The 20,154-nt window shown below is 39.3% G+C and overlaps 1 pseudogene; it reads right to left on the reverse strand.

Annotated features, from left to right (window-relative positions):
* Positions 1 to 2,137: 2,137 nt before the first annotated feature.
* On the reverse strand, positions 2,138 to 9,416 carry LOC147425563 (uncharacterized; annotated as a pseudogene).
* Positions 9,417 to 20,154: the final 10,738 nt, after the last annotated feature.

Raw genomic sequence — 20,154 nt, forward strand, 5'->3', positions numbered from 1 at the left:
GGAGAACACATATTTAATGAGCTCGCTAGGTGTTTGAATAAGCCCTTGTGCTCCTTCATGTGGGATGTTTTCATAACATCTCTTGATATCCCCCAAGTAAAAGTGTGTGGCTTTTTTGGGGAGGTTTATGATACGTTCATAGACAGATTCAACAATCCACCAGGATTGTATATGAATGTTGTGACATAGTAAAGATTTTTGATAAATTTTCTGGGCTCCTGATTTGAGTGCAGGTATGCAAGTTTTTAGTATACAAGCCATAAGAAGGGAGACTTCTGAATAGCAACAAGATGCTCCAGAAGTAATCCATCTTAAAGCCTTCTTGTGTAGTTTGTAAATGGCTGGTGTTAGATAAGGTAAGTTCAAGTTTTCAGGAGTGATGATTGGTTTGAGAAACATGGAGATGTCATGTGTGACTTCCATAATGTTTTGTGACCACGAGGACAAGTACTTGCCTCTTAGTCTTTCTTTGCCTTGAGAGGAGATGTAGTGCTTGCAAATTAGCACTAAATTTTAAGGATCCTTATCTACACATGTAATGAAGAAATTCTTGCGTAAATCAAGCACATCAGTTTCTAGAATAGGGTGGTTTTTATGATCTTTCTTGGTGGGCAAGTTATGTCTACACTATGCCGAAAAAAGTGATTCTAGAAGAGAAGTGTCCAAGTTTGGGGAAAGAATGATGCATCCCTTATCAAGGAGTAACAAGAGTACCCGATGTAATTCTTGATAAGCCAAACTAAAGTTGGGAGGTTTGTAGGAATATGCCCTAGGCCATTGTTGCATAAGTTAACCAAATCTTAACTCATAAAACCATTCAAGTTCGTGGTTATGATATGCCCCGAGCCATCCGATCCATGTTCATGACAATTACATTGAGTGGGAGAGGATGAGGTGAATACCTCTTTGCCTTTACATAGAGTAACTTTGAGTGGGGAGTCAAAGCTCCAAGTGAATACACATTCATCCCAAAGAGGGGAGGTCAAGATTACAAGACCGAAAAAGAAGAGTCTAAAAAAACATGAAACATTTGTTAAATCCAAACAAGGGTTTACAAAATGGATCATGATAAAAAGACCAGCTTTCTTACTATGCTGGGGGAGACATAGTCGTCCATGGAGATCCCGAAATACCTTAAATTTTTGGTTAAAGGCTGATTTGGTTCTTGAAGTGGGGTTTACAAAATTCTGAGTGATATAAGAAGGATAAGAGGGAGGGGGATGGGGTGAACGGCTACTCGCCGAGTAGTCTGTTGGTGATTCCGCACTCCATATTGTTCGTGGTGTTGAAGTAAGAGGGTGTTGGTGTGTATTGTTGCGCCAACGACCCCTATGAGTGGGTGTGTGATCCCCACCAGGTTTCTTGTGAGCTCTTTTCTCTTGTGCACCTTTGTTAGGCTGAATAGAAGACTCCAAAAAAACATCCATCTCACATGCTGAGTTAAAATAAGGGGATTTTTGGTTGAATAACACCGAATGTGTGAGAGATTCCTTCATCTTCTCTTGATACAGCATGTGAACAAGAAGAGCCTTGATGGCTTCCTACACCTCTTTTGCCACCCAACTGAGGAAAGCGTTGGTGGATTTTTTGAGGGTTTCTGCTAGGAAGAAGGAGGGTAAGCTATGTACCATTAGCCAAAGTGTGTGGTCAAACCATAGCACATTCCTGTCCCTACACAACTCAGATTGGCCTGCTAACTCACAACCAAACTAAATGAAGGGCCTGTGAACATTCCATACCTGTGTTGTGTAGTTAGTGTCCCTTTGTAAGGTAGAGACTATGCCCTTCACGCCTATAGTGCATCTGAAAGAGGCACTGCACCTTCTGCTTTTAAAGAAAGACATAGAAAAAGGGGTGGCTACGACCATGTTCTCCAAGACATTTGAAGTATTCGTGTCTGCCAACTGTTGCATGCCAATTTTGACTGCGTTTTTGTCCACCTCATTTAAGAGGGTGAGAAGTAAGCCTTGAGAAAAGGGCGCTAGCAAAGTAAAGTTTTCGAAAAGCCAGGCTCTGTTATGTGCTTCTGCTAGGTAGATTTCTAGTAATCGATTGGGAATGAAAGGGTCTATATAAGTTTCGAAGGGCTTCATACAGAGGCTACGTGTAGGGGTTCATACAGCAAAAGGCTTTTCGATTATGGATTGCTCTTCCTTATCCAGATCCGCTGGTAGAAGAAGGCTCTCTATGGCCACCACAGGCGCAGTCTCCACTATCTCCGTAAACTTGTTGAGCAAGTGCTTTTTGCCCTGCCTCACAAGTGGGTCATTTCTTAACTTCTGCCCAAGCCCCTCCATGAACCTGTGCATGAGGTTGGGACTTGATTCCGTCCAGTCTTTCTCTTATTTGGTGTTGCTTTCTGTCATGGATGAGATGTTAAGTATGGAGCTTGATTTACCCTTGTAATTTTCTGTGGTAAAAGCACACATTTGTAAGGCCCCCATTATGAGGAGAAGCCATCGTGCGTGAAGGAAAATCACTCGTCGGAAACCAAAATTTTCACAGCCAAAAATCAAGGGCAACTTTAGGGAATATTATGGCCGGACGACAGCCGGAAAGTGGTTGGAAAACAACCGTGGGGGTTGGCCGGTGGCCGGTAGTTAATGGCCAGTGGGCGGCCACACATTGGCAGATTGGAGGGTCCGATTTGGACTTATCTACACAAGGGCGGCTACACATGGCTGCCTCTCATGAGAGAGGGCAGCCCTTTTGGCCTATAAAAGGAGGCCATTTTTACACACATTTCATAGTGTGAAGTTGATGCAACAAGGTGAGTGTGAGGTGGTGAGAGTGAAGCAAGGCGGGAGCTCCATTAAGGGTATAATCCCTTTGTAAACTACTTCTTGTTTTGAAGTACTAAAGCCATTGAGTGGCTGCTTTCCCATGGACGTAGCCCACATTGGGTGAACCACGTATATCGTATGTACTCTCTCTCTCTCTACTCTATAATCTCGTGTATGTAAATTTGTCTCTCTCCATTAAGTAATCTACTCAATTATCTATTTAGCTACGTCTTATTTCCTAACAGGAGAGATTTTTATGAGGATTCTTGAGCCTTGTAATGGCCGCCACAGGGTCTGCTAAGGCCATGGTGTAAAGTTTGAACCATGCGCCAAAATCTAGGGCATGGAGGACTAGTAGGTTATCCTCTGCCAAAGCTTTTTGATACGCCTCCACAAGGGTGTGGTGGAAGGTGGGATCTGAGATGCACAGGAGGAGTCCTTGTACCATAGGTGATAAGGCTGGGAAGAAGAATTCGTAACCTTTTCCCACTAGGGCTAGGTCGCAACCACTTGGGTGCTGGAGTAAACAAAGGGGGCACAAGTCAGTACTTTTCATAAAAAAATATAAAGTCAAATAAGAAAAAGTGGAGGGCATTGGGGTTTCTTTAAAGGTCAGTACTTTATAGGCCAGAGGCTGGTATGTTAAATCCAACCTTTCAGAAGGTATTAACATCCAACTCTGGCCACTAGAGAAAGAGTAGGTGGTAATATTTTTGCCCAAATGACTTTCCGCCCTTCCTTAAAATATTAAATTAGATCTTACAGGAAACTCATGAATTGTAAACACTCTCAGCGCGAAGAGCCTTCATAAACAATATAATGCCAAAAAAATCAATATTTACAACAGGTTTGAGAGAGAGTAAAAAATGGTGGTAGCTTTGGAAGAAAGGATTCCAATTGTAACCTCATTAAGAAAAAGAGATCTATGTATATCACCATCACCATTAAAAAAAAAAAAAAATCAGTCCATGGTGGAAGACAGGTGTCATAGAGAAACCTTACATGTTATAGATGTCCACTTAATAAATTAAAAAAAAAAGAATCAATCTTGGACCTGTGAGGGTGACTCCATGGGGAGGTGAGTGAGTAGAACTAGTACCTTGTAGTGTCAGCCCTTGGTTGTGTGTGTGCAAAAATATAACCAGACCCTTTTCCTTTTTATAGCTAGGCTCATGTCTTTTGGGCTCCCTTCCTCTTTGGTTTATTTTATTGTGACAAGAGTGGGGGAGCGGTGTAACCATCAAGATACTAGAAGTGCATAGGTATTCTTGGATGGTTTTCTCATTTTAATTTTTGGGAGGCCCTTAGTGTGTATAGCCTCTTTTCATTTCTTGGAGCCTATATATATTGAGTCTATGGGGTGTAAAGATATATATATATATATATTTATATATATATATATATATAAATATATATATATATATATATATATAGAGAGAGAGAGAGAGAGAGAGAGAGAGCTGATAGTGGATGAGGGAGTGTGGTGTGTGTGTGTGTGCTAAGAGAGAGACAGAAAGATATTATCGCCATGCATAATGGATGAGAGAGAGAGAGAGAGAGATATGGCATGGATTTATGACACAGAATGAGAGAGAGAGAGAGTGTGGCGGCCCCTCTGTGGGAGTTGAGACAAGGAGGGACGGTGGTTGTGGCAGCCTACAACAGGAGGAAAAAAAAAACGTTTCTTTTTTTCGTTGATTTTTATGCTCCCTTCTTGGGGTTTGTTCCCACGGCCAAGGCTTTTGAAAGCCAGCCATCATTGGCATTACTCTGACATTCTTGAATAAGATTTCCCTGACACCACCATCAAAGGTGACCCTTTGTTCAGCTATGGGTTGCACTCTAAATTATGGCCTATGTGACCACAATGCTCTATATTTGTGATACTACAAGCTCATAAAACAATATTAGACTCACACATATATATTTTTTTGTGGGTAAAAATAAAAAGTAGGTACAAGATATACTTGCCAATCGCATGTCCTTGACATCTCCTCTTCTTTTTTAGTAATCATACTCCTTAATCATCGGGTTATACTATTGTCTTTATTGGTCAATGCCTATATTTGTGGGTGTGACATAGCTACATATCCGCAGCTACATAACAATGCATGAACTGGACAAACCCTAACACTCTAACCTAAAGCCTATAGTGGGACAAAACAAAATCTGCTAGCCTTAAGTGAGAGAACTTATGTATCGCCACCTAAGCTTGATATAGAGCAACCAAACTTTAGCAGCTTTACATGGCCAATCCTAAGCCAACTGAGAGTGGCCAAACCAAACATCGGTTCCTTGATTATAGAATTTTTTTCTCTAGGTTTTCATCATTTTCCAACTACACATCAGTTTGTTGATCAGATTATGGTGTGAGCACTAGAGGGTGTTGCTTGCGTGGTGGAGATGGTGGCACTATGCCACCCGAGGTTGTGGCGGTTTTCGTCGTCAATGGATTTCGGTGGTTTTTTTACATGATGAAGGTGCAGCCCACAAGAGCTTGGAGCTACAACCCCTTGGACTCTAAATTATATGAAGGAAAATGTGGCCTCCCCCCTAGTGCTAGCACTAGTGCTAAGGGAGAGGCCTTCCCATAATGGTGTAGAGGCAGTGAGAGAGAGAAAGAGGAAGGTCGATGCTTGTTCACTTGCTAAAAATAGACCAAAAGCTCTAGAAAAGCACATTTTGTACCCTTTTTTGGGGTCTTTTGATAGACCAAGAGACTTTTGGACCAGTGATTGAGTGGATGCACCATCAAGTGAATAGAGTTTTTTGAGTGGAATGCAGTGTGTTTCTTGACGCTTTTTGTATTCCCCCACCCCCTTGTCTTTTATGATGCGTCTCTTTGTGTGTGTGTGTGTCGGTGTCAGTGGATGTGTGGGCCCGTGGACAACATTTTCTAGTACAAAGAGAGAGAGAGAGAGAGAGAGAGAGAGAGAGAGAGAGAGAGAGTGAGAGAGATAGGTTTTTTGAGCGTGTCACTTGTCAATACGATAGAACTGTGCACATGTTGTGAGTGTGTGTGCTTTTGTCTTGGTGAGCGTGTTGGCATGTTGATTTGTGTGCAAACGATGGTTTGCTTATGCGAGTGAGTTGTTTGAAAGTGTTTTTTGAGAGGATAGGGGTGTTATGGATACCGTGGGCTATACAGAGGTCTTTTGTGTGTGATGCGAGTGTGTTTCCCATTCTCCCTCTCCAATGTTACGGTGGATATGGGCCGGTTAGACAAGATGGTTGCAAAGGGACAACAATGTCGAAAATCAAGATGCTCTTCTTGATTTCATTGAACCTCCTACTAAACCGTGCTCCAATTAAAAGGACCTTTGGATCCATGAAGGATTCCACTGTGAAAAAACATTAGTTTTTTTTATGATGCTATCACCACTTTTGTTTTCAAGGACGAAAACATTTCTCCAAGTGGGAAGTAATGTAATTCCATGGGCAAACCCAAAGGGGTCACGAACCCAAGCCAAGGGCAGGGGGCTGCTAGGTGTGGACAAGGGATTTTAAAACTGATGGCCAAGGGACTTTATAAAGTGTTGGTATTAGTATTGCATGAAAACAAACATAGCTTGGAGAAGATAAATGAAGATCAAGGCACACAAGAGAGAGAGTGTATTACAGAAATAGCATGATGTATGGTAAAGAGTCAAGATTTACCACATTTGTTTTGGCTCAGGGTTGTCATGTGTGCCACTTATGTACTCAAAATCTTGTGCTCCTCTTGAAATGCGGCATGGATGCACTTGATAGTATGTCGAACCACAATTTGATCCCAATGAAACAAACATGATCTCTCTTTGTTTGGAATAGACTTCTTTGCTCCTCCAAAATAAACAGTAAGCACAACAATCCAATTGGCACTCGCTTCATCTGTCATAAATCCCTTGAACTCTGGCTTATCAAAACTCTGTTGCTTAACCACACTGTTTTGCATCTTCCAAAATCAAATCTGAGCATATTTATTTTCCACGCTAAACTCAACATCTGCAATGGTGAGCAACTCTAGTACTTAAGGGTTATAGACATGCATTGACATAGTCTGCCATCCTTGAACACAGTGAACATGATTAAAGTGAACCCACATTTGCTCTAAATTACCTCCACGATGCATTCAATTCACCAAATTAACTCCATTGTCTGGTCCCTTAATTGACATTTTAAATACATGAGGTTGTTGTTGATCTTATATGTGAAGCTACTCAATATATGGCTTCTCTATATATGGCACCCAGGTCCCCTCTATATATACATCATCTCATGTGTGTATTCTACACACTTTGGGGTTCTACTTCTGTGCTCTCTCCTTCTCTCTCAACACGGTATCAGAGCAGTACGTTTTTGTTTTCGATTTTTCTCCTGATCAAAATCGATTTTGCAGAAACTACCTGCTAAACGGATTGGAATCGATGTGGTCTACAACTTTGCAGAAGGAAGTTTCTTCAAATTCTGCACCGATTTTGAGTTATCGTTCGCGGACTGCGTACATAACTGAAAAACAGCTTTCGCGTTTTGTTTTTTATTTTTCTGCTAATTGGAAACGATTTTGCAGAAACTACTCGTGAGAGAGACCGGAATCGATGTGTTCTACAACTTTGCAGAAGGAAGTTTTTTCAAATTCTGCACCGATTTTGTGTTATCGTTCGCGGACTGCGTACATACTTAAAAAGAAATTTTTGTTTTTTGTTTTTTATTTTTCTACTTATTGAAAACGATTTTGCAGAAACTACCCGCGTGAGAGACCGGAATCGATGTGTTCTACAACTTTGCAGAAGAAACTACCCGCTATGGGGATTGGAATCGATGTGGTCTATAACTTTGCAGAAGAAAGTTTCTCTAAATTCTGCACCGATTTTGGGTTATCGTCTCGGACTGCGAATATGTTTGAAAATCAAAATTTTACTTTTTGCTTTTGATTTTTCTCATAATTGAAAACTTCTCAATTATATTTTTCTTCATCAATCATATATTTGTTACTGACGTAACTTTGCTGCAGAAGCCAGTTACACATCGTTCCGATTCAGTCGAGCCGTTGATGATCGTCCAAATTCTATCGAGCTACTGTTGGTACATGATCTTTTGTTATATGATATACTCGTTCATTGATTCTCGTATAATTATTATTTTAGAGATATAGTTTACGTCGTTTTATTGATAATTTCTCATTGATACCATAGTGATTTTGATGGTACCATGATGATGTTTTGTTAATACTTTGGTCATGGTGATTTTCGTTGATACCATGATGATATGTCATTGATACCAGGGTTATTCTCGGTGGTGCCATGATGATATTTCGTTGATACCATGGTTATTCTCAGTGATTCCATGATGATATTTCGTTGATTCCATGGTGGTTTTTGTTGATACCATGGTTATTCTCGGTGATACCATGATGTTGTTTCGTTGATACCATGGTTATTCTCGGTGATGCCATGATGATGTTTCGTTGATACCATGGTTATTCTCGGTGATGCCATGATGTTCTTTCGTTGATACAATGATTATTCTCGGTGATATCATGATGCTTTTCGTTGATACCATGATCATTTATTCATTTTTATTGATATAATGATGATATTTTGTTAATACTTTGATGGTATTCATTGATCACTACATTGATAAATGTTGTTTTATGTAGTATATACACATATCATTTGTATCACGTAATCCCACATTTTGTACTTTTACGTTTATACTTTATGTACCATATGTTGTCGTGCGTATATATGTCATCAAAAGAGTGGCGTCACGAACCATCTCTTATGGCATTGTGAACGTAATTATTTCATTAACGATGCTAATAATTTTCATGACATGTTTTTTTTTTTTTTGGAGTCTATGATCTATGTAGGATTGATCAAAGAATTGATTTTATGAAGACAAACTTGGTGACAATAAAAGATTTATGAAGATATGTTTGGTGATGCCATATTGATGACAACATGAAGACATTTTTGGTGATGCGATAATGATGACAAGCTACACAGCAGATTCACGGAGACACTTTTGATTACAAGCTAATCGATAGCTTTTACACCTCTTTATTGAACCTTTGTATTCATTATTGTATTTGATAGGATAGGAGTAATGTAACTCCTCATAAAACATTCATTGTAAAAGGAGTGATGTAGCTCCTCGTAAACATTTGTATATTTAATGATTTTTATAATATAACGGTGGGTGTATATAGAGCTGTGGGTTTTTCCCTTGATCCCCCAAGGGTTTTTTCATCCACAGTTAGGGACCCTTATTTGAGCGGGGGTGTTGAGCTTATATGTGAAGCTACTCAATATATGGCTTCTCTATATATGGCACCCAGGTCCCCTCTATATATACATCATCTCATGTGTGTATTCTACACACTTTGGGGTTCTACTTCTGTGCTCTCTCTTTCTCTCTCAACAGTTGTACCTTATCACCCAATTGTCTTGGAAAAAGGATACTATGGATAAAAGGATACATGCAATTTCTTTTCAAGTCAAGCACTACCTCAAGACCCTTTGCAGTGATATTCTTTGATCTTTTTGCAGACTCCAAACTTCGTTCTACTCTCCTTTTATTTGACAGGGGAGTCATACTGTCAAGGAGTTCATCAAATTCCAAATCTTCAATCACAACACTTGAGTTGAACATGCTCTCGAGATCAAGCCTCAACTGCACAAAAGAATCTAGATTCTAATTTTTAACAATGCTATTGCTACGATTACTTAGGGATTCAAGAAAAGATTCTCATTTTGAACAATGTTATTGTTATCACTTAGGGCATTAAGTAGGATCTTCATTCATCGTTCTTAACAAAGACCATTTGGTTTCTTTATTCATTTACTCATATTTTCCTTGGCTCAAAAAATCTCGCTCGCCGCATGGTAAGACTTTATGTGTGTGTGTGTGTGTGTGTGTGTGTGTGTGTGTGTGTGTGTGTGTGTGTGTGTGTGTGTGTGTGTGTGTGAGAGAGAGAGAGAGAGAGAAAGAGAGAGAGAGAGAGAGAGGGAGGGAGGGAGGGAGAGAGAGTTTTAGCACCAGAAAAATAAAGGATTTATAAGCTAGTCTTATTTGCGTTAAATGTGGTGTATGATGCAATATTCTCCTTTTGAAGCTAGCTATACCGTGCTCAAAAAATAAACTTACACGAAGACACTCCGAAAACATTGATCATGAAAAGTATAGAGTAATATGATCATGCTTGAAAACCCTATTTTATCATGTGAAAAGCTAAGATTATCTTATATCTCTAATTTTTCCACATGGAGGACAAAGAATTTTTGTGTCAAAAAAATGACCTAATATAGTATATTTCTATATGGAAATTGTACATTTCTAGGTGGAAAACATATATTTTTACATGGAAATTATATATATATATTTTTGTTATTTTGATTTCCAAAATGGAGGACCAAAATTCTCCATTTGAAAAAAAAATTCTATGTACATTTCCATATTGAAAAATCACATTCCTAGTTAGAATTCATATGACCATAAGGATATTTCTTTTCCCAATGGAATAAACATATATTCTCAAAAGGTAATAAATTTTTTCCACCTAGAAAAGACGTGTATTACATGATGGATTAAATTTTCTCTCGTGAAAATGATGAAGAAATATTTTCTCCACATAAAAATTTCACCAAGAAAAATTTTATGAAGTTCTTGTGTTAACCAATACAAAGCCCTGCGCTGTGTGAAAGCGACGCCCATCATCGAGGTGATGAATTATCAGGTCATCTCCTCCTACGTTAGCCCCGACTGTCCCACATGGTGCCCCGCAACATGTGAGGCATTTCTCAAGAATTTATTATCTTCTACTCCTTTTTGTTAGCATTGTCTAAGGCATGACAATGCCTTAGACAATGCAATGATTATTGGTAGCACAATATCATCATGGTTCTAGCGTGAGGGATCTTGGAACATGCGAAAGCTACAAACAAGGATGGTAACAAGCAAGCCCCATGACCTATTCATCACTAATTGACACAGGGGTGGATCAACGGAGGTAGGCTACTAGCACGTGAGTCTTGAAGCACACATGTCATCAATTTTGTCACATTCAAGAACTACACGAGCCAAAAGACTTGCATATCCCTCCTATCTTGGCTTAGTTGGAGTAAGACCCTTTGCCCTCCTATTCCTCTACAACATGTGTGTGCATGCGTACTAGTTATATCCCACCTCACTCTCTGGTAGATGGAATAAATTGTCCCCAAGGTATTTTGTAGGGGTTCTTGCTCTTCCAAATAATTATTTTGGCTACATACAAAGCAAATACATGGAAAAACTCTACACTTCCTATGCTCTACAACTTCTATCCTTCTCCCCTCAGCATGGACTCCTTGGATTTCTAGGGAATTTGGAGGTGAGATTGTCATGTGTGTGTGTGCGTGATTGTCATGTGTGTGTGTGTGTGCGCGCGCAAAATCAAGCCGGTCACCTCGTTTACCCAGACATCAACAGTCACTAGTATTTGATCCCATCCAAATGTTTCAAACAAATCCTCTGGAAATGGTTCCTTCATGTAGTATTTTTCTTCTATTGGGTGCTCTAGGATGTAACTGAGCACAAGGGTGCTGAAATTATAAAGAATTTTGGGGCGTAAAACATCTATCATCTGTATAAGAGAGAAGTCTCTAGTAAACAATGCTAGTATGTAGCCAAGAGATGGATCCAAAACTGCCATGGCAAAGGAGTTGTATAAGAAGCGGAGTATTAGCCTTCTTGTAATGATGGTAGCATAAGTTTGAAACAAATATGAGCCAAATTATAGTATGGTAATGCTAACATTGGGGCCAAATCTAGGAATTTTTGTAAAGTCTTGGTGAAACCTATGTAAACATGCCAAAATACATACCATTTCTAAAGTCTGAACAAATTTGGAACTTTTGATCACCTTCAAAAATCAAATCCAAAGAGTAGATAAATCTAGAAATTGGCTATTAGGTCAAGCTACATTGATTCAAATCGAGCCAAAATTTTCCAAACTACTTATGTTGACAGGTAGGAGAGAATTATACCAAGTCCATAAATTAGAAACAATACTAAACTTTGCTTCTCAATGGGAATACATAACTTGATAGTCTTGTATACATACTTGAGTCCATCTCAAATTGGCTAAAATACCCACAAGAGACCAAGATACATGCAAAAGAAGTATCAAGGGAAATTCATACCTTCTTACAGATTTCAGACTATTTCCTTATCAAATATAGGAGTATAGAAAGTACATACATAAAAATTTCATATTGCTCATAGAGAAAGTCTTCTGCAGATTGGATCTATATGTTGACCCATGGGTCAACAGCACGACGGAACTCAACAAGCCCTTGTTTTTTAAGAGTTATAAAATGCTACAGATTATGGTTTTTAAGAAAATTGTAATGAAATAGTTAGTCTAGTTGCAGAGTTGGGGTGCAATGGCACTTCCAGATTGTACATACAAAAACATTTTACCCTTTGAACTCTATTTTAGGTTTAACCTATGGTAGCCTTAGTATAAAAGGTACCTAGGTCATTTTGTAAAGGAGAACTCTTATCACAATCTAAGTTTTAAGCTGTTATCGACTGTGTGTGAGAAAGAAAGAGAGAGAGCGTGAGCTTATTCCTGACGCAACGCCCCGCTCATTTATCACATTTGAGATCCGAGTTCACCAGCGTACTAGGCTCGGCAAGAGCTACACGACAACGCCGAGCATTCCTCACGGAATGGAGCGAACACGTTCGTGCATCTACGAGTTATTTGCGGTTGTAATTATATCAAGTGATGTTTGTTTTTTGCTTGCAATCAATCAATATAGTCATGACAACATAAGCTACACATAGGTACTCATAAAGTTCAGTTTCAAACACTTCCAAAATCTGGCTCTGTCTTCATATGCGTTTTTCGTAGATGGGTATAGAGTGAGGGTTTTTAGTGTAGAGGCTTTGGGATAGGTGTATCCTCGCGAGGGAATGGTGTTCCTTAAGTTTCATAAAATTCTGGTATGGTTTAGTGAGTTTCCTTCCATTTGTGTGTATGTGGGTTGAGTGGTGTAGTTGAGAGCAACGAGATTCTAGATTGTGATTTAGTTAGCCTTCCAAAATGTTGTATGTGTGGGATTGTCTCAAGATGACAAGCTAAAGAGATTGCCTCCGTGTGCATATCGTGTCATCTGTGTCCTCGATTGACATTAATAGGTTGATCTAGGTTGTGTTGCATGCACTTTATGGGTGGTGTTGTTCGCTCCTGCAACATTGGTGCTGTTGTCGGGAACACAAGGACTTGAATAGGTAATCCTACTAACACTCATGTGATATTTTCTTGCTTTAGTTTAGGCTAAACGAGTCCTTTTTCTCAAGTGGATCCGGAAGAGGATATTCCGAGATCAAATGGATAGCCAAGAAGTGTGTGTCTTGCCGAGGGTCTGCGACTAGGTAGATTTAGTTAGAATTTTTGGATTAGAGTAGTTGTTGCTGGTCAAGTGATTTTTGAGGTGATAAAAGCGTTTGCTAGTCCGTGTGTGGCATTGAAGCATTTTTCTACTCATAAATGCAAAACCCCACTATATGATTTGTAAGAGTAGCTTTAGGTAGGACATGCTGATTTTGATCTAGAGCTATTCATCACCACTGATTTATCTTCCAAAGTTCTTGTTTGCATTTAGAATCTCTGAAAAGTCTTTTTTTGAGAAAAAAAAGCAATAAACAGGGTTTTTTGATATTTTTGCATGATTGATTGATGCTGAGGATATAAGAGGGCATGTGCAAGAGTTTCGTGTACAAAAACTAAAATTCTCTAAACCTGGACATCATATGTGTTGTCGTGCTGTGGCACGTATATAGTGGGAATGGGCATTAAACGATTTATCTTGGGACTTTTTGACGCATAAGTATACTTCATATAATACTCATATGCATAACTAAAAGCTTTCTACCATACCTTAGGATTTACCTTCGAAGTAATATAAGTGTACATTACTATTAGAAAGTACTGCAAGAAAAGTATCAATGATTGTGTCTGTTTTTGTCTGGGGGAAAAGAATTTGTATATTTCTTCTAATATCTCAGCTATACCCTACCATATATAAATTATTTTCTTCTTTTCACATTTATCTAATAATATAACCCTTCAATAATGCATACCTTCTTGAATACATACAAGAGGGAAGGGCCTACTAGAAGACTTTATGAAAAGGAAGATCCAAAGCTTCTTGGACCATCCAAATTTGAAAATCCCAACCTAAGGGCTTGGAGAAAAGGCCAAAACCAAGTCAAGCTCTTTTAGTAGGCCAATTTTGCCTTTTGAAGCATGTCAATCCGAGTTACAGGGAAACCAGTGAAAAACCCTCTCACAACTACACTGCAAGAAGAGATGGTAAACAGGTGAATCAAGTGAAAAGAGGTAATCTTGGTATTTTTCCATAAAATAAGATATTTGGAGGATGCAAGACATAATCATGTGAATGTGACACCTCAAAGATTCCTTGAAGGACAAGCCACACAAGTTGGAACCCCTTGCTGGAGCCACACAGAAGATGCCTAGGTGGGGCCCATATACATCATGCACCCACATGGAGCCTCAACGACCAAAAATTCTGAATTTTATGATATTTTGAGTCCTAATATTGACCATTTTAATAAATATCCACAAAATATTTGATTTGGGCTAACTCTTTAGCCTAATCAAGTGATTATGTAAAACATGGCTCCGTCACCTATAAAAAGGGCAACCTTCTCTTCATTGGAAAAAAAAGTTATGAGTGAGTGAGAATAGCTCAATTCCATAGTGACACACTCATCTTAGTGCCACACTTTCTCGTGAAGAAAGGCTGAAGTCTTGCCTCATCTTCTCTCTCCATTAAGGTGGTGGCGATGGCTCTCATGTAAGATATATGTTGCTAGTTTTTCTTTCATTAGCATATCTAGTTCAATACTTGTCTCTAACTCCATCTCTATCTCTCATTATTTATTTTTAATACCACCACCACACTTAGATCTATCTCTAATTATATCTTTACTCCTCCTTTCATCTCTCTTGTTGTGTCCTAATTGTTTCATTAGAAGGTATTCAAGCAACAATCTTGTCAATGTAACGGGCACAACCTTCTTGCGGGAAACAATTATGTGCACAAGCAAGAGGCCCGGTGCCTTCCTGGCAAGACCGCCTACTTCTTGACATATTTTTGGTGAACCCGATGCGAAACTGCCAGGGTGAGAGTTTGTGCGTAACCATGGGTGATCATTTTGAGCAACAGGGTATGCAGTTTGACCCAGCAAGAATGCAAATGTTTCAAGCATTTGCAATGTTCATGCAACAACAACATGCTTCTGAAAGAAGGGAGATTTTAGCAACGAAGTCCATACAAGCGGTCATCAACAGAATGGATCTGTTCAATGGCAAAGATGTAACCAAGTACTTACGCGAGTATGTGAAAGAGATGGAGCTACATCGCGTGTTAGAAGGTGAGATGATTCAAAGCTTTGAGCTAGTTGTTGCTCCAGAAATTATGGAGCATGTTAGGGCAATTAAAGATGGGCATGGGAGAAATTGGGAAGAGCTGTAAGTAGCTTTAAAGGAGGAATATTTCATGGAGGACTCGGAGAGAGTGACCAAAAGGACATTCTTAGAATGGGTAGTCAAGCCAAAGCAAGGACTATCAATAACAAAGCTACTTAGGGAATTTGAGCGGCGCTCTGCACAACTCACCAGGACAGAAAGGGCCACACTAGAGGCAGAGAAGAAAAATCTTTTCTTACAATCCGCAGGTAAAGAGTTTCAAGAAAAGTTGGAGCTTCTCCTTGAAGATAAAGATGCTGAGCAAGGACTAAAGACCGACTAGAATGAAGTTGAAGGTGCTGTCTCGTTGCTTTCCAAATGACAAAGAAGAAGGGACAAGACGGTAGTAAACACTACAAGTCCTTCAACCTCAATTTCTGACAAAATAATAGCTCCTAAGTTTTATGAGTCTATGCTAGATGAACTTGTGAAGGGAATGCGTGACTTGAAGGTGCAACTTGCAAAGCTTAAAGAAAAAGGCACACCATCAGGGTCACTTCTTAGGCAAAGACAACAGCCCAAGGAAGGGTTTGTTAATAGATATATTTGGTGTGATAGTATAGACCATGTAAGAAGGGATTGTGATGATTTTTGTGATGCTTTGTCAAAAGAATTTTTCTTTTTTAAGGATGATAAAACCCACTTAAGAGAGACAGGTCTACCCTTGAGAACTAACTTTGGGAAGGGGGGAATGCAAACCTTAGTTGAAGATATGGCAACTAACCATGCCACCTCTTCAGTTGAGGCCGCTACTTATGGAGTAAAAATTGAGCATCTTACTGATGAAGAGGTGAGTGACCATCATGGTCAAATTTGGCCAAATATCATGCAATTAGCTAAATAGGGAAAGCTTACAAAAGAGATTCTACATGAAGCAGGTGATTGCATACATCTAGAAATAGGATGGAATGATCCAGTGGACTCATTGTCAATGCATGACTACTTTACAAAATGCCAACAAAATGAGGAAATTCTAGAAGAGAAGCGTAGGCATGAGAATGCTGATGAAGGACCATCAAAAAGATCTTCTAGTAGTGCGGGAAGAAGCGACTCAATGCCTTCTCAAACACCCTCAACACAAGGAGCATCTCCACCTGAAGTACTCATGGAGGAGTCTACAACAGTAAAGAAGAAAGAGCCAACAAAAGGTAAGACAAAAGGTAAGACAAAAGGCCCAATTTATAAACTACAATATGATATTGAGGTTGCTACAGATTTAAAGAAAGGATCTTGAATAGCAAGATTGAGTTTACTCTAGGAGAAGTTCTTGGCATTGCAAAGCGTGAATTCCATGAGGAGATCATTGACATCATCAAGAGGAAGAGGCAAACCCTTGCTGAAGTTTCTCGTCCATAGGTTGAAGGGGAAACCTCGAAGACACAAGGGATGCAGCTACAAAATAAGGAGGATGATGGAGCTGTGGTAGGATGCTACCAATCTAGTGGGAGAGTGAAGCAAGTGCATTTCTCAAATAATTATGAAGAAGTTGAAGATATTCCAAGGAGCTATTATTCACGAAGTCACTGAGCAAGGGCTACTACAGAAACTATGGTCAAGGTAGGTGATCTTGAAGAGCCATTTGGTTCCTTGATTGACCATGGTTCAGAAATAAACATAATGTCAAAGAGTCTCTACAAAAAGTGCAAATGGCCAATGGACACAGATCATGGTTGGATGGTAAAAATGGAAAACAATTCATCCGATGAATTGTATGCAGCATGTCCAGGTGTGAAGGTGACAATAGGTGATGTAAAGATTGACCAAAACTTCTTTGTACAGGATACATCTTCATATCATCTCATCCTTGGACAGCCCTACATTGTGGGAGCTCGAATGGAAACAAAGGTAATGGACTATGGTTCAGCATATGCTAGGATACATATCAAAGATGGTAAACGTGTTGTCCAATTTCTCACAGTTTGTGTGAACCATGAAAGAAATCGTGACAACCTCAGAGAACATCCTCTACCAAAGGTGAGCAAAGAGTTTCATGACCATAGGGAAATGATGGGTTTTGGCCAAGTACCATTGTAAAGCGGGATTGCAGTGGTAAAGAAATAAAAAGGGTCTCGCCTGATCCAAAAATAGGTGAAACTTTTTCAATGAGCTCCTTGGTAACAAGGAATGGATCAGTATGTTTTACAAAACTTGAAGATTTGAAGAGATGCGAGAGGCAATATGTGCATAATGTACAAATAGGCATGAAAAAGAGTGGATTGCTAGAGCCTACTGAAAATGTTTTGGGTTTGTGTGAACAAGTTTCTTTTGTAGATACTATGGGTGAGCTTGATGCTATAATGGGGTCTAGTTTGCATCTTGAAAATGAAGTTGTGGAAGTTTGCTCTATGGAAATGTATCAAGTAATAGAAGCCTTTAAAGAAAATCAAACAGTTGGCCCAGAAGTCCATGTTGAAACTAAATACAAGAGTGTAGCAAAGAAGGTGAAACCAGTAGCTTCACCCTTACCACCCAACAATAGGGAAAAGATTGAGCAAGCTTCTTTATAACCAAGTTTGAGGAATCCTAAAAGGATCGGGCATACCTTCACAAAGGAGTCTTTCCAAGAGTTGCAGATTGGTTGCGAGGAGTTTCTAACACAAGAGGAAACAAAGTGCTTCAAAGAAATTCTTTCAAAGCATGGTAAGGCTTTTGAATTTGAGCCACATGAGATAGGATGTGTTGATCCTTCTATTGTAGCTCCTATGGTAATTTTCACAATACCTCATGTGCCTTGGAATCTGCGGCCTATTCCGGTTCCAAAGGCTCATTTGCCAAAGTTAGTAGAGCTACTAAATGAGAAAATCAAAATGGGAATCTTGGAGCCTTCTTGTGCTCCATACTCAAACAGGTGGTTCACAGTTCCAAAGAAGAATGGTTCTCTACGCTTCATCCAAGATATGCAACCACTGAACAAGGTGAAAATTAGAAATGTAGGTACAGGTCCAATTGTGGATGAGTTTGCAGAGGCGTTTGCAGGGAGGGAAATCTACTCAATGAGGGATCTCTACTCAGGGTATGATCAATTCAACTTGCAATTAAAAGCAGAGACTTGACAACCATGAGGACACCTTTGGGTTTGGTAAGGATGTGTACCTTGCCAAAGGGAGCAACCAACTCGGTTGCACATATGATGAATGGGATGAATAAGGTCTTACGTGACTTTATTCCTCAAATCACAATGCCTTTCATTGATGATTTTCCTATCAAAGGATGTGAAGAAAGTGACAAAGATGAAGCTTTGGATCTCAAGGGATGTCGTAGGTTTGTGGTAAATCACATAAATGATTGTAAAATTTTGTCTAGGTTGGAAGAAGTGAATCTTACATTGTCAGTGAAAAAGTCAATGTTTGGTGTCAATGAAGTTCTCATTGTGGGGCACATGTGCGGGCCATATGGTAGGAAACCTTGTCCAACAAAGGTAATTATAGCCTGATATACTCCTCTCAAAAGAGAAGCACCATAAGCAATCATGAGAGCCATGACGTAAAATATCATCAAGCATCTCTCCGCTTCCTAGAGAAAATAACAATCAAAAGAAAAAATGATTACCTTGATTATTACTACACCTTGAAAAGACACATTGACATATCACTATTAAGAAAGCCTTAGATACCTGCCACATGCTCCAAGGGGGATCCATTAGGGCCTTCATATTCCTCTGATAATATTCTCCAAGAATGAAGTAGCAAGCGACAAGTTTAAATATCTTTCATTTTCCACCCTCTCTTTCTGGAGCAGCTAAAAAACAAATGATCAATATCCATCAAAAGTATCCCAATCTTTTCATTGTTCATCTGTAATTCCTTGCGCCACGTTAATGATGTGAAATAAACACCATTGTATGTTTTGGCATTCTTCTACCTTGAGAATCTTGAAATGCTTCGATGGATTCTTCCGCCATCATCGTGAATGCAAAATTGTCTTGGAAATTGCAATAGTGACCTCCTTGACCGATTTGTCAATATCATGCTTCATTGATGTAGAAGCCGTTGTCATCATCCTTTTGATATATTTTTGGAAAAGGTTCAAAGATAACACATGCATGACATCATAAACCAAATCCTTGGAGAGATCAAATACATACATATGATATAGTCTCCACAATATAAATTTCCTAGATAAACCTGCATCTTATAGTATCTCTTCCTTTCCTTCTTTAGTGAATGACCGTTTGGCAAGTTTGACAACTGTCCACATATCTTCTACATGACGACATTGGGGAGGGTGCCTTGCTTGCAATATATTCTAGTCATATACATATCTAGATCCAGTGGCATCTTGTTGAAGTGATGCGTGTGCTTTGCAGCGTCAACAAAAGATCTTTCCCACACCATCCTTAAATTGACCCAGCTTGCATTGCACCGGGTGGTCCCATGTGCACAACATAAGTATACCACGTACTTTTGTCTTCTCATTTGGAAATACCTCATGAATATCATTGTTATTATAGGCATAGCTAGTATCAAAGCCCTCCAAATACAACCCTTCTAGATCATCAAGCAAGGGTTGTAAGAAGTATGAAAATATATCTCCATGTTTCTTCTCGAGCTCCTTATTTGAAAGAGGAAAAAATAGTACTGGAACTGAACCCAGAATAGATCATTTACTACCATTAAGCATTGAAATTTCCACTACTGTACTGTCTTTCATGGTTGTTGAAGCTGCCTAGAAACCATCCCAATGCAACAGTAGAGAGAAGTTTCTTGGATCTCCTTGAATTAACTTTCCCTGTGAATTTGCCTTTTGCATTTGGTAAATGCAAATTCACAGACTTGTACAATTTCATTCCAGCTTGTGAGAAGCTCCTTACTACAAAAAAAAGGTAGGAAAGGCACGATATGGCATCTT

The sequence above is a fragment of the Adiantum capillus-veneris genome, chromosome 25 (genome assembly GCF_014529385.1).
Source record: "Adiantum capillus-veneris isolate H3 chromosome 25, ASM1452938v2, whole genome shotgun sequence".
Lineage (NCBI taxonomy): Eukaryota > Viridiplantae > Streptophyta > Polypodiopsida > Polypodiales > Pteridaceae > Adiantum > Adiantum capillus-veneris.